The 12016-nt window shown below is 42.3% G+C and overlaps 3 pseudogenes; 2 read left to right on the top strand and 1 right to left on the bottom strand.

Annotated features, from left to right (window-relative positions):
- Nucleotides 1-1760: 1760 nt before the first annotated feature.
- LOC127114509 (uncharacterized) lies at nt 1761-2871 on the bottom strand (annotated as a pseudogene).
- A 257-nt stretch (nt 2872-3128) lies between these two features.
- LOC127114506 (uncharacterized) lies at nt 3129-3980 on the top strand (annotated as a pseudogene).
- A 664-nt stretch (nt 3981-4644) lies between these two features.
- LOC127114508 (ATP synthase subunit a-like) lies at nt 4645-5914 on the top strand (annotated as a pseudogene).
- Nucleotides 5915-12016: the final 6102 nt, after the last annotated feature.

Genomic DNA, 12016 nt, shown 5'->3' with positions numbered 1-12016 from the left:
CTCAAAACATCAGATCTTTCGACTTAAACAACCAATTCCATTTCTATCCTTTTTTTCTATGATCAATTCAATAAAGAATTCCTTATCAACTGACAACCCCTGGGCCTGTTCATAAGCGATATTCTTTGTAGGGCTTTCGGCTCGGCTGCCTTCCTTTATTTTTGGGCTAAGGCTAGCTTTCCTAAGTCAGTTCCAGAGTGCATGAGTGAATCTTGATCTGTATTCAAGGTATACCCTTTCCAGTTCTGTTATAATATTGACTTCAATTAAGCTGAGGTTGGCGAAGTCAATCCTTTGCTTGGGTCCTTAGAGGTAGGAGATCAGAGCGATGTGTTTAAGTCGTCTGGCCGTAAGAAAGACTTTATCTGCGCCAGTAAGAGTAAGAGCTTGAGGAGAAGGGAAAGAGGAAGAAGTATTCAAATAATTCACTCCTTTCCCTCTAGGAAAGCTTTACTTTATTATTCCTTTATATACTTACCTTACTATATAAGACAATACAAAGAAAGACTTGGACGAGAAAAGTAAGATTGAGAACTATTAATAGTAGGAATAGTCTAAAGCAGTGGTTAACTAGAAGAAGAGTCAAAGACTTTTTCCTAGTTGCTGATGGAGACAATGTGGGACCTCGTGCTCAGCCGGTTGCTCTTTTAGATTAAAAAAATTCCGGAACATTGCCTCGGTAGAAGCAAACCCAACTAATACGCAAGCCCATCTCCCGATACAATCAAATCAAAGCAAAAGTGCCTTGCGGCTGTCGCGCCTCTCTCTCTCTCTCTCTATCTCTATCTTTGTACCTTGTGTTTGTCCTTGTTGTTGAAGATTACTAGGGTTATTTCTATTCCTTCCTTTGATCACATACTGCACATACTTTGTTTGATCAAACTCCCCCTTTTTTCGGGGTGTTCGGTTTTCTAGGTGTTTTGCCTTTATTTACTTGTTTTTGTACGCCCAGCTTCACATTGACTAGAGACATCCAAAGCTTTTCCTGGTGCGTCGTGTGTCCTACGAGTTCTCTCTCTCCCTTTGTGGTTACCATATTTATTTTTATTTATTAATATGAATCCTCCCACTCGCCCCTTCAGTACAAGGTGAATCAGACTCAGCCATCTCGAGATCAACGGGATTAGAAAAGCTCATATGAGAAGGAGATTAAGATTGTTGTCCAGAGCCATCGCAATATGGATGGCAGGGATCGCTCCTTTATCCTTTAGCCGATAGGGAGCGAGGAGGTAAAGCATTAAGGAGCTGTTAGAGAATAAGGTCTTAAAGAATACGCTGTAAAAACGGATTCTCCGCATGCCACGTTTGTGCTTTTCTGCTTGACTTTACTCTAAAAATCTCTTTCTTTGCAAGTGGCAAGCAAGCTATAGCTATGGTTCTATGGTTAAGACTTCATGCTTGAAAGAATGGTATTCAGGTATAGCATGAAGTACACATGGTTAATTCCTTAATTTAGTAAGCATGGTATAAGAAGAGTATCCACCACTTATTTTTATGTAAATCACTCTATGAATGTAGAAGAATCAGTGGTGGTTGTCTAATAGATAGAGCAAGAAAGCTAGGAGCAGCAAGGGCAGTGATTGGCGAATCTATAGTTTCTGGTTCCTCTCTTTCTCTAAAGGTTTTGAAAATGCAATCCTACAAGTATTGTTTCAGCAAGTAAGATTTTTATCCCCAACGACAAGCAAACGGGCATTTTCGGGGACTAGCCCGCTTCCCATTACTCAAGCAAGAGGGAAATTCCAAGAATAATCCAGGACCTATAATAATTGTATGGGAGTCGTCCTCGGAGGGACTTCTCGAATGACCATACCGGGGAATTCTACCGTACTTCATGCAACTATTGTTGTTGATCCTGCAGAGCCTACCCAAAGGTTCAGTCCGGATTGTAGGAAGTGGGCGATACGTTTTTGTATTTCTATGAGAAGCTCTACGGCACCCACGATACCCAGTAGTAAGTCGTCGGCATATCACACATAACAAATCCTTATGAAATAATGGGTTTTTATTTTGAAGGGGCCAATTTACGGGTCATGCCTCTCTCTGACCTGATAACTAGTCTCGCCTCCCCCCCAACTCTATCAGCAGGCCCTTTCTTTTGAAATACTTAATAAGGTCTCTCATGGCCAAATTCTTATTAAAGCAGCATTCTCTACCATAGAATTCGGTCTTCGGGGTCAACCCGGAGGCTTCTATGAAGAAGGCGGCGTAAAGGAGGCTCGAGGGCTTGTTAAGGAAGGCGGCTAGGGCCGACGAAGGGGGGAAAACGAAGGGCGTTTTCTGGTCCCCCCTTCGTCGGGGGGTACTTGTGTGTGTGTGTGGGGGGGGGGGGGGGCACGATGAAACAAGGGAATGAAAGGTCGCTTTATATTGAATGCTCTTGACCCTGCCCATAATGATGGCTCTGTTGTCTTGGGGAGCATTTAAACTTGCTTCTTCTCCAGAGTTTTCTTGGTCATCAATATGACCTGTCCTTAATAAAACCGATCTTATTCTCATAATTTCGTGCTTTTTTCGGATCCTTCCTATCTCCTGATCGAGCTTGTGTAGGTAGATGTTGTCTGGTAGGGTTGATAGTAGTACACTGTGTGGGACGGAGTAAGGGCCCTTCTCACCTCCTACGAGTCGTCCGGAGGAAAAGACTTTATGAATGGAGTAAAAGAACTTGGGATCATCGAACTCTTCCTTAAAGATTAGGATGAGTCGATGTCGATCGATGGTGTGAAAACACTTCCTGATGTCAAATTCCAAAAACCAACGATAGGTTCCCCACTCTTCTTTGATCCGTCTTAGGGCCGAGTAACGGCCTCGACCCGAGCGGAAGTGTGATATGTCTGGAAACTCGGGATCATAAATGGATTCGAGTACCATTCTGATCGCCTCTTTTATGATCTTTTCTATAGGTAAAACTACTGTAAGCGGTCTAAACTTCGACCCTTATTTCTTTCTTCATATTGTAAAGGGGGGTAAAGCCCGTTTTTTGCTCCCTCTATTGATAGATCAGGGGCCCCCTACCGTCGTTTCAGTGACTCATAAGGCTTCCCTCAGCTCATTTCTTGATAATGGTCGCCACCTCTCCCAGGACCGGAATGATTATCCCCGCCCGATGGGTCTACCTCCATCCCTAAATGTCGTCGGGTACTGTTAACTTCCCCGTCATTCTTGTAACCGTCACATGTAATCCGTGCAGGTGTGTCTGCACCCCCCTGAGTGGACGAGAAAGAAAGGGTTTATCGGAGACTTTGTTCCAGACCCAGGAGACAACTTTCCCGTATGAGCATTCGGTACATGTATCAGTCTGTGGAAGAGTGAAAGGGTCACTACTACTGAGGATCTCCCCCCCTAATCTTAGATAGGTCATCTGAGGGTTCGCCGCAGTTCATTTTTGCTTACACACTAGGCTTCCCTTCTCTGAAAGCTCTGCGGGGCCACCTACCACTAGTCTTCAGTCGGAGGGGTTTATTGCATAAAAACCCTGGGACGCAGGCTCCTGAAGAAGGAAGCCAAACGAATGTTAGATGCAAAGCCCTGCACCTCATTAAGATCACATTGGCATACTCTCCCCAAAAAAATAGCAGACCCCATTGAAGACGAGAGTGAGGTATAACAAGGCCATTTCTACCCACCGCCCTTCTCATGGAGCCGTACGTGGACGTTACTACTCATACAGCTACCAGCCGGCAAGTAATCAGCCTCCCTAAAAAATGGAAGTATGGATGAATCGACATCAAATAGAGGTATTAGGTTTTTTCAGCAATAAAATAACAGGAGTCGAGCTTTTTTCACAAAAACATATGGGTCCCCCCCCCCCCTTATCCATGCTGCGCACCCTTGACATTTATGAGGACTCACTGGCTCCTTCTCCCGTGTACATCATCGCTTATGATAATTCGGTAAGGCCAGCAAGAGGCAGGCTGATTGCCGATGTCCAAATAGGCCTGAAAAACGCCAAACCTTTTGGTCCATCTTCCATGTCATAGATATCCTCACTTCATTCAACTTACTACTTGGAAATCCTTGGTTGCGTGAGGCCAGATCCTCCATATACCATCAATGTTTAAAGTTTTTGTTTTGAGATTCTATTGTTAAGGTCTCTACCGAAGTTCAAATGGCATTGACCGTAGATTGCGAGAACGCGAGCTTCATGCTTTCTATAGAATTTTGAGGTTAGTTCGTGCCACTAAAGGGTATGGAGATGGCTCCTTCCACCCGTTCCTAGACATCAATACTCCCGGGTCTCGCCCTTTTGGTCATGCTGTTATCATCCGAAGAAAAGAATACCCAAAGGCTCTTGCCTTGTGTATAAAGCTTATAAGGATAGAACTTTGGGAGGAAAATAGAAAGCGAGAGAAACCTCACCCTTCCATCCCAGATCTCTAGGAACATGGCTGGCAACAACACCATTAATCGAACGAGTCAGGATGAGAATCTCACATGGTGCCGTTCTAACTTGTTACACACGTAATTGACGTATCAGACCTCTTGTATGATTGTTTCAATCAATGATGTATTCAATCAAAACAAGAAAGTTACGTCGTAATAAGATCAGGTTACATAAAGGTTCTGTGAGGGAACATCAAGAAAGAGGATCAGACCAAGTGCGAGATTGGATCAAAAATTGTGTATGAAAGGATTATGGTCTTTCTAGTACAGTACGATCGATCAAGTCATTCAGTAAAGTCTCTTCGCGTTGTGTTTAAGGAATTCTATTAGAGCGGGTAGTTGATATTGCTCCCGATAAATTCTTTCCTTTTTCGTTTATGCATCTTTCTCCCTTGCATTTCTGGATCAACGAACCGATTATTTCCTTTTCGACAAGTCTTTTCTCATTGCTTAAAGTAAAGCAGAATTTTAACTTAACTCGCCATGAACCTGTACTTCCAGTTAGACGTATACTTATACAACGACAACTTATACTTATACTTAGAGTCGGGGTGGTGGTTCCTATTCCCAACCCTCTTGAACAATTTGAGATAATCCCTTTTCTTCCTATGAAGATTGGTGACTTGTATTTCTCATTCACAAATCCCTCTTTGTTTATGCTGCTACCTCTCAGTTTGGTCTTACTGTTGGTTCATTTTGTTACTAAAAAGGGAGGAGGAAAGTCAGTACCCAATGCTTGGCAATCCTTTGTAGAGCTTATTTATGATTTCGTGCCGAACCTGGTAAACAAACAAATAGGTGGTCTTTCCGGAAATGTGAAACAACAGTTTTTCCCTTGCATCTTTGTCACTTTTAATTTTTTGTTATTTTGTAATCTTCAAGGTATGATACCTTATAGCTTTACAGTTACAAGTCATTTTCTCATTACTTTGGGTCTCTCATTTTCTGTTTTTATTGGCATTACTATAGTGGGATTTCAAAGAAATGGGCTTCATTTTTTAAGCTTCTTATTACCCGCAGGGGTCCCACTGCCGTTAGCACCTTTTTTAGTACTCCTTGAGCTAATCTCTTATTGTTTTCGCGCATTAAGCTTAGGAATACGTTTATTTGTTAATATGATGGCCGGTCATAGTTTAGTGAAGATTTTAAGTGGGTTCGCTTGTACTATGCTATGTATGAATGATCTTTTATATTTCATAGGAGATCTTGGTCCTTTATTTATAGTTCTTGCATTAACCGGTCCGGAATTAGGTGTAGCTATATCACAAGCTCATGTTTCTACGATCTCAATATGTATTTACTTGAATGATGCTACAAATCTCCATCAAACTTGCTTGTTATTTATTTATAATTGAACAAAAGCGAGGGTAGAAGTTTCTCGGGCTAGGGTAAGTTCAGCCAATCGCTCCGGGTTCTTTCACTCACAGAAGACCAAGCCTTGCTACTTGAATAACAGGTAATCAGACTTTAGCCTTTCCGTAGTCCCATAATTTTCATTCAGGGGATGACCCTGAGGAAGAAGCCAAAGGCATACCCAGAGAAAGGAAGCATGCTATAATTAGGGTATCACCTATCGATGGGAAGCCAACCAATCCCTCTCCTTTTATAATGTCGAGCTACTTCATACCTTATTCTATCAACAACACGCTACTTCGTTCCTCTCCTTATCAGTCGAGTATCTCCGCTCCTGACTTTAATAAGTATGCTTCTAAACTCCAAGCTCTAAAGAACCTGCAATTAAACATACATGTCCCTTATTCTACCAAACAAGCTTAAACCCCTCTCCTTATAGAAATGCAACTACGTTCCTTTAGCGGTTAAGTAGGATTTATTCACAATAGAAGGGATAGGTTTTAGTCCTGGTTCAAGGTGTGAAGAGAGAGGTTGTCCCAAAAGGACAGGTACAAGACGAAGTGGCAAAAAGATAGAAGTATTGCACCCTTCAATGCCTTTGCATGCTGATTGGGTAGAAGACGTAAGATAGAAGGACTAGTCCCTTAGGGAATGATCTTATCTGGCTTTAGACTTCTTTCAACGACACAAGGGACATCAGGACGCTAACTTTATTGCGAGCAAAAATAAATATTACATTTTCCCTCTTTAGGGGAATGACCGTCACAAGTTAAATGAAAGGAATTCCTCTTTAACTTCGCAGTCTAGGAACTACATTCATAAGCAGTTGAAGTGACTATAGCAGGAATTAATTTTAAAAATTGAAATAGGCTCCTCCCCGAATATGCCTTAGGAAAGTCAAAGGAGGGGTTCAAAGTGAAGAATTGGGGCACTACTATATTCCCCCTCTTCTTACTGAGGAAGAGCATATTTAAGGAAGCCGACTCTCGTTCTTTATCTACGGGAATATGAAAAGTAGACCTGTCGCGCTTCGAAGAAAGGTAGTTCCCTGGGGTCTGTCTATCTTACTATATATACGATGCACCTAGGTTTCCAGACATTTAGACTGAAGTCTGATAAGGCAAGAAGCATTTTCTCTAAAAGTGATAACCTTTTTGTTGTCCCACCAGATTTATAGTGGAAATATTGGAGGCAACATGAGGTTCATTGAGGATTTTAAGTAAGTCATTCCTGTGAGCTTCTGATGCTATCAGGAGACCTAAGATAAACTGGCATCTTATTGAGTTGTTCAACCACACTGAATTCACTGTTCTTGATGATCCTCAAGAATTCCGTTATTTATTTCTTCCTCTGTTGCTTGACTGGTTAAATATCTCCCATTTTATCCTTTCTTTTCTTCCTTCTTAGTTCCAACTCTTCTGGAGTATAACATCTTCCATAACGAGTTATTCCTCCAATTTTTGCCACCTACCTCAGGCTCTTTTCCCCTTATTCGATAGTAGCCTCGATGTCGTAATTCCAAGGCACAACATGATTTCCCGTGTTAGGTTAGGTTAGGTTCCAGGAGGCTTATAGTGACGGGTCCCTTCGAGGGTGGATAGGTGATAACCATCGGTTTTGGGATGGGTCTTAGTGTCAGGATTTTCGGAACCTTTGGTGCGAAAAATTATGCGCTTGGAATGATGATAACAAGGGGCCACAGTTGTGATGGAACTTGTACTAGGTAGGTGGATCAAGGGGCTTGGTAGGACGTAGGCCTATTTTGTGCATTCTTAACGATCTGGGATATAACATTTTGTAGATCAGGGTTATTCCTGTGTTAAGGCTGGATCGGAGGTTATATCATGTTAATCTCTGTATAATCCGCGTCTTTCACCTTAGGCCAAACGAGACTATCTTTGAGTGAAATGGGTGGTTGTATCTGGGACGTCTTTCTCTTCTTGCATAGACTACTACTCTCTGATTCATCCTACAATGAAGGGCATGGATTCTTCAAAGCATAATACACATTCCTCCCTCGCATCAGAGTAAAATAGATGCCCCTCACTAGTAGCAGTTTCTCTCACATATCCCTACCCGAACCTGGGGAGCCAAGTCGTGTCAACAATCAACAGCAAACCTAAGATCTCAGAGAAGAGGATCCCCAGCAATAACTCTCCTTTGACACATAGGCGCTATTAGCCCTTCTCTTATGCCGGGTCTGGGGGAGGAGGGATTTTTTCTGCCTGGAGCGAGTCAGGTCTGAGATCTTTCCCATAGCCTTCTTTCTGTGAACATGAGCGAATTCTTTTCTCTATTGTACCTAAATCTTCAACATTCAAAAAGTAATCTTTCTAAGTGCGCTTGACCGCCTTACTTTACTCACGGTACACTAACTATATTCCGCAGAGGTTGGCAAGAGCTTATTTCACAACAAGACTTAATGGAATTAGCCTCGTAGAACTGAACTACCTTGATCTAAATCTCTGGAACTCACAGAAGACCAAGGCAAATCCACTCTAAATTCAACATAAGCTTGGGATCTTTCTTTCCTCAAAGCTAAAGCCCTTGAAGCCAGGTCTTTCTTCTTTAAAGCCTGGAGCTGGTGTATTAATTTATTATATCGTAAGTAAGGAAGTTGAGATTATCAATTTCATTTCGCGAACCAGCTACCCTTTATCTTCTTCTTCCGTACCTTCTTCTTAGTCTACCTACTCTAGAACCAGGGGGAGACTCCGTGGCTTTATAGTCTTTGCATCCACTTGGCCACTCGAGTCTTAGCCACACTCTAATAAGTTCCCATCTCCTTTTTTATTAAAAAGCTACTGGACTTGGCTTCTTTCCTACACATAGTGTCTGATGTTGAATCACATCTGTAGCGCTTACTGATTCAATCACAGAAGAAAAGATCACAGCTGATACTCAATTGCTAACATCACACCGTTTATTGATTAACGTATGACTACAACTCGTATGAGTTCTTACGGTTGGGAAGAGTCTCAACTTCAAGGTACTACATACTTGATTAGAGAAGGAATTTCTTACTTAATTCCATGCTTTACAGACATTCTGACCAAAGCCCCGGATTAGTAACATAGGATTTTTGCTTTTCTGTCTGAATCCCATTCTATGAGGGCCGCCTCACTAGCCTTCCTATAAGGTCTTTAGAGAGGATTCAAACTCTTCGTCTATGACTCACTGGCATTTATTCTAGAATGAAGAGAGAGTAGAGCTATTGAAGCAGAAAGCCTATTAGGCTCGGTACGCTATAAACATCATGTTGCCATATCTTCAAACCTATTACCGTAGGCCAACTGTCAGTAACCTTCACTCTTTTTCGTGAAGAGTCAATATCTAATCCTTCTGCTCTGGAAGTTGATTGAGGACTTCTATTCACTTTCATAGATGGCGTTGGAAGGAGTGGTGTCCAGGATTAATCCAAGTACCACCACACATCTCCTTGCCCGTGGTTGGTTTAGGTCGCGAGCAAAGACCAAGAAGTCTTGACCAGTAAAGCCTCCAGAGACCCGTGCCCCACCTAAACTAAAACTTGAATTCAGAGCTTTTGGTGGTTTGATCTCACCTTTATGATACTTCATATTGAGATCAAACAAAGGCTATAATATCCCAAACCTTATCAACTCTTGATTTTATTCCTTTGCTTTCCAAGATGTTAGGACAATTGGGCCTTCAAACCATGATTCAATGGAGGTATTCGGAGAAGAGGACTGGACTGCGTACCAGGCCAAATACTGAAGCCATGCACGGACGAGCTAGCTGGGCGAAGGGATTCCCGAGTCAAACAACTACCATACATAGCATAGAGCTGGAAGCTGCACTAGTGGACAGAGAAGACTGGACGTGAACACGAAACTGTACAGGAATAAGAATCGCCCCACTTTCCCTCTTTGAAAGAGCATAGCCCTGTAACCCCTAAAAAGAAAGAGGAAGAGAGTGTAATGCCATAAAATTTTAGATATCATTTATAATTCTGATTACTCTAAAGAAGCACGAGCGTTGGGCTTTTCATGATAAAAAAACTATCCTAAACTCTCTTCTTTCGGGGATTCAGGTTAGTTGTTGACTTACAAAGAAAGGCAGATCGATTAAGATCTTCATCTTTATATGGCATTCTAACTCTAACGATTAATGATCATAGTCCTTTTATCAGGGTGCTCTTCACATTCATCAGCCTGCTTCAAAATCCCTTTGCGTGCACCTTTCTACTAGTCTCACTTGAAATGAAGTTCTTCCCATTCCCATGTGGTAAATTCCTTGGAAAAGACGCTTGAGCAGCCAGCCTTCTTGCCCAGGTCTTGGGCTAGGCTAGGATATTAAAAGCCTCAATTCAATTCGAGCAGCAGCTTTTCTACACTAAAAGGGAACCTGACATCCCATTAACTGAGACTTCCTATGCATAGTTGTAGCTTTTTGTCATACCTAAAGGCTACTTAGTACCTCCACCAACTGGGAAGCTAGAGTATGAGTCAAAAAGCCCACATACACCTCCGTATATAGAGAATATAAGTCTTTAATAGGGCTACAAGGGAGACTGTGGTCAAGGGGCTACGGGCGAGCTTGGCCTTCGCCAGGAACAGATTGTGCCCATGATTGGGAAAGCTGCTGAGTTCACTAGATCAAAAAATGACATTAGAAAAGTAAAAAGTCTTATGAGTCACTGCGTGCTTATTACGAACTCAATTGTTAACATGAATCGACCATTGTCTTTTCAGGTTCCCCCACCCAGGTGGGAAATTACTTACTTAGACTATAACGACCCTAATAAGACATACCCATTTATCCTTAAACGAAAAAGAGGAGCACACCAACTCTATGAAGAATTCCTGGCCTTGTTACAACAATACGCTTAAAATACCCGATTAATGCTGAATTGGGGCAAAGACTAAACCAAACGAGCTCTTTGCGCCCTACGATTGCAACTGTTATGCTTGTTGGATGGTCCTACTCTTTGAGGAGTATGGGTCGATTTCGCTTGTTTCAAAGTGCACTGACTAGACAAACTAAAAGGCACTAAAGCTTTAACCTACCTCATCCACCTCCCTGACGAAATTAAGTAATTCCAGATCAAGTTCGGATTCGTGGAACTACCAAGGAAGAATTGGGCTTTACTGCGCTAATAGCCACCCTCCACTAGATACATCATTCAGAAATCGGGCAGTAGATCGGTGCGCGCAAACATATCTTCTCGGACAGAGGGACCAGAAAGACTTCTACAAGCTTTCTTTTGCCCTTCTTTACCGCTTGGAACTAGATGTAATCGAACTTACACTTTATGAAGGCAACCCAAAGAATAGACTGGTAGAACCCTATTCGCGCGCCTATGGACCAATGTAACCCAACCAGTAACTAGTGCCCCTAATGGACCTCTCCTATGTAACTCCAAATGAAAAGGGGGGCGGAATATAAATTTTATATTATGGGCTTGATTGATCATACTTGATGACTGATTGATGGATACCTTTGTTATATAGTTCCAATGAACCCCACAGATGTCGTCTATAGGGGCTACATGAAGCTATTCTCTGATCGATACCTATACCTACTATTCATGAACATAGTCGATGTTAAGGTTACTATAGATGGAAATGCTTCCACCTCATCCATCCTTATTTTTTTAATAGTAAAGCGCGTAGAAACCCTCTAACCTAGGTCTCATGCACTCTTATTTGGTTTAGAATTAGGACAAGCCAAAACCTTCATTATTAGTAAGATAGGTTGCTTTCTTGTCTTGAGGAGTGAATTGTGTAGGCTGAGGGGCTACTAGCGGGATTATTTGGATAGAAGAAGATCTTGGTAAGGTTGAGCAGGGGCTTGCCAGGTATTGACTGACCCCTGAAGTTGAGGTAGAGGCTGTAGGTATTGCTGAGACTGACCTAGCGGAAAGGGATATTTTTCTGGTCTCACCTGGGAATGTTGTAGCGGCACTAGTTGAACCTGATCTTGCGTCTGAGGCTCTTTGAAGTTATTGCGATTGAAGCTGAGTCTGCTGGATTGATTACTGTTGAAACTGCGAATTTGCCTCTAGACCTGTCTGAATGGAGGCCGTAGTCTGGTAGTGCCGAACTCTTGATGGTCTCTCTTTTATGAAAGGGATTGCTTTGTGACATGGGTTTACTCTTATTCTCGGAATTTCTTTGAGATTGTGGGCTAGTCTGAATCCTAGATGCAAGCTTCTTAGGTTGAGAAAGGGTGCTAGTCTCTTGTGCTTTCATCTTAACATTCATCAGTGAAGGCTCAAAGATGTCATACATGGGGGATTGCATCTCTCCTAGTGTAGACC

This window comes from Lathyrus oleraceus, unplaced genomic scaffold, assembly GCF_024323335.1.
Source record: "Lathyrus oleraceus cultivar Zhongwan6 unplaced genomic scaffold, CAAS_Psat_ZW6_1.0 chrUn0528, whole genome shotgun sequence".
NCBI lineage: Eukaryota > Viridiplantae > Streptophyta > Magnoliopsida > Fabales > Fabaceae > Lathyrus > Lathyrus oleraceus.
This window is presented reverse-complemented; position numbering and strand designations above follow the sequence as displayed.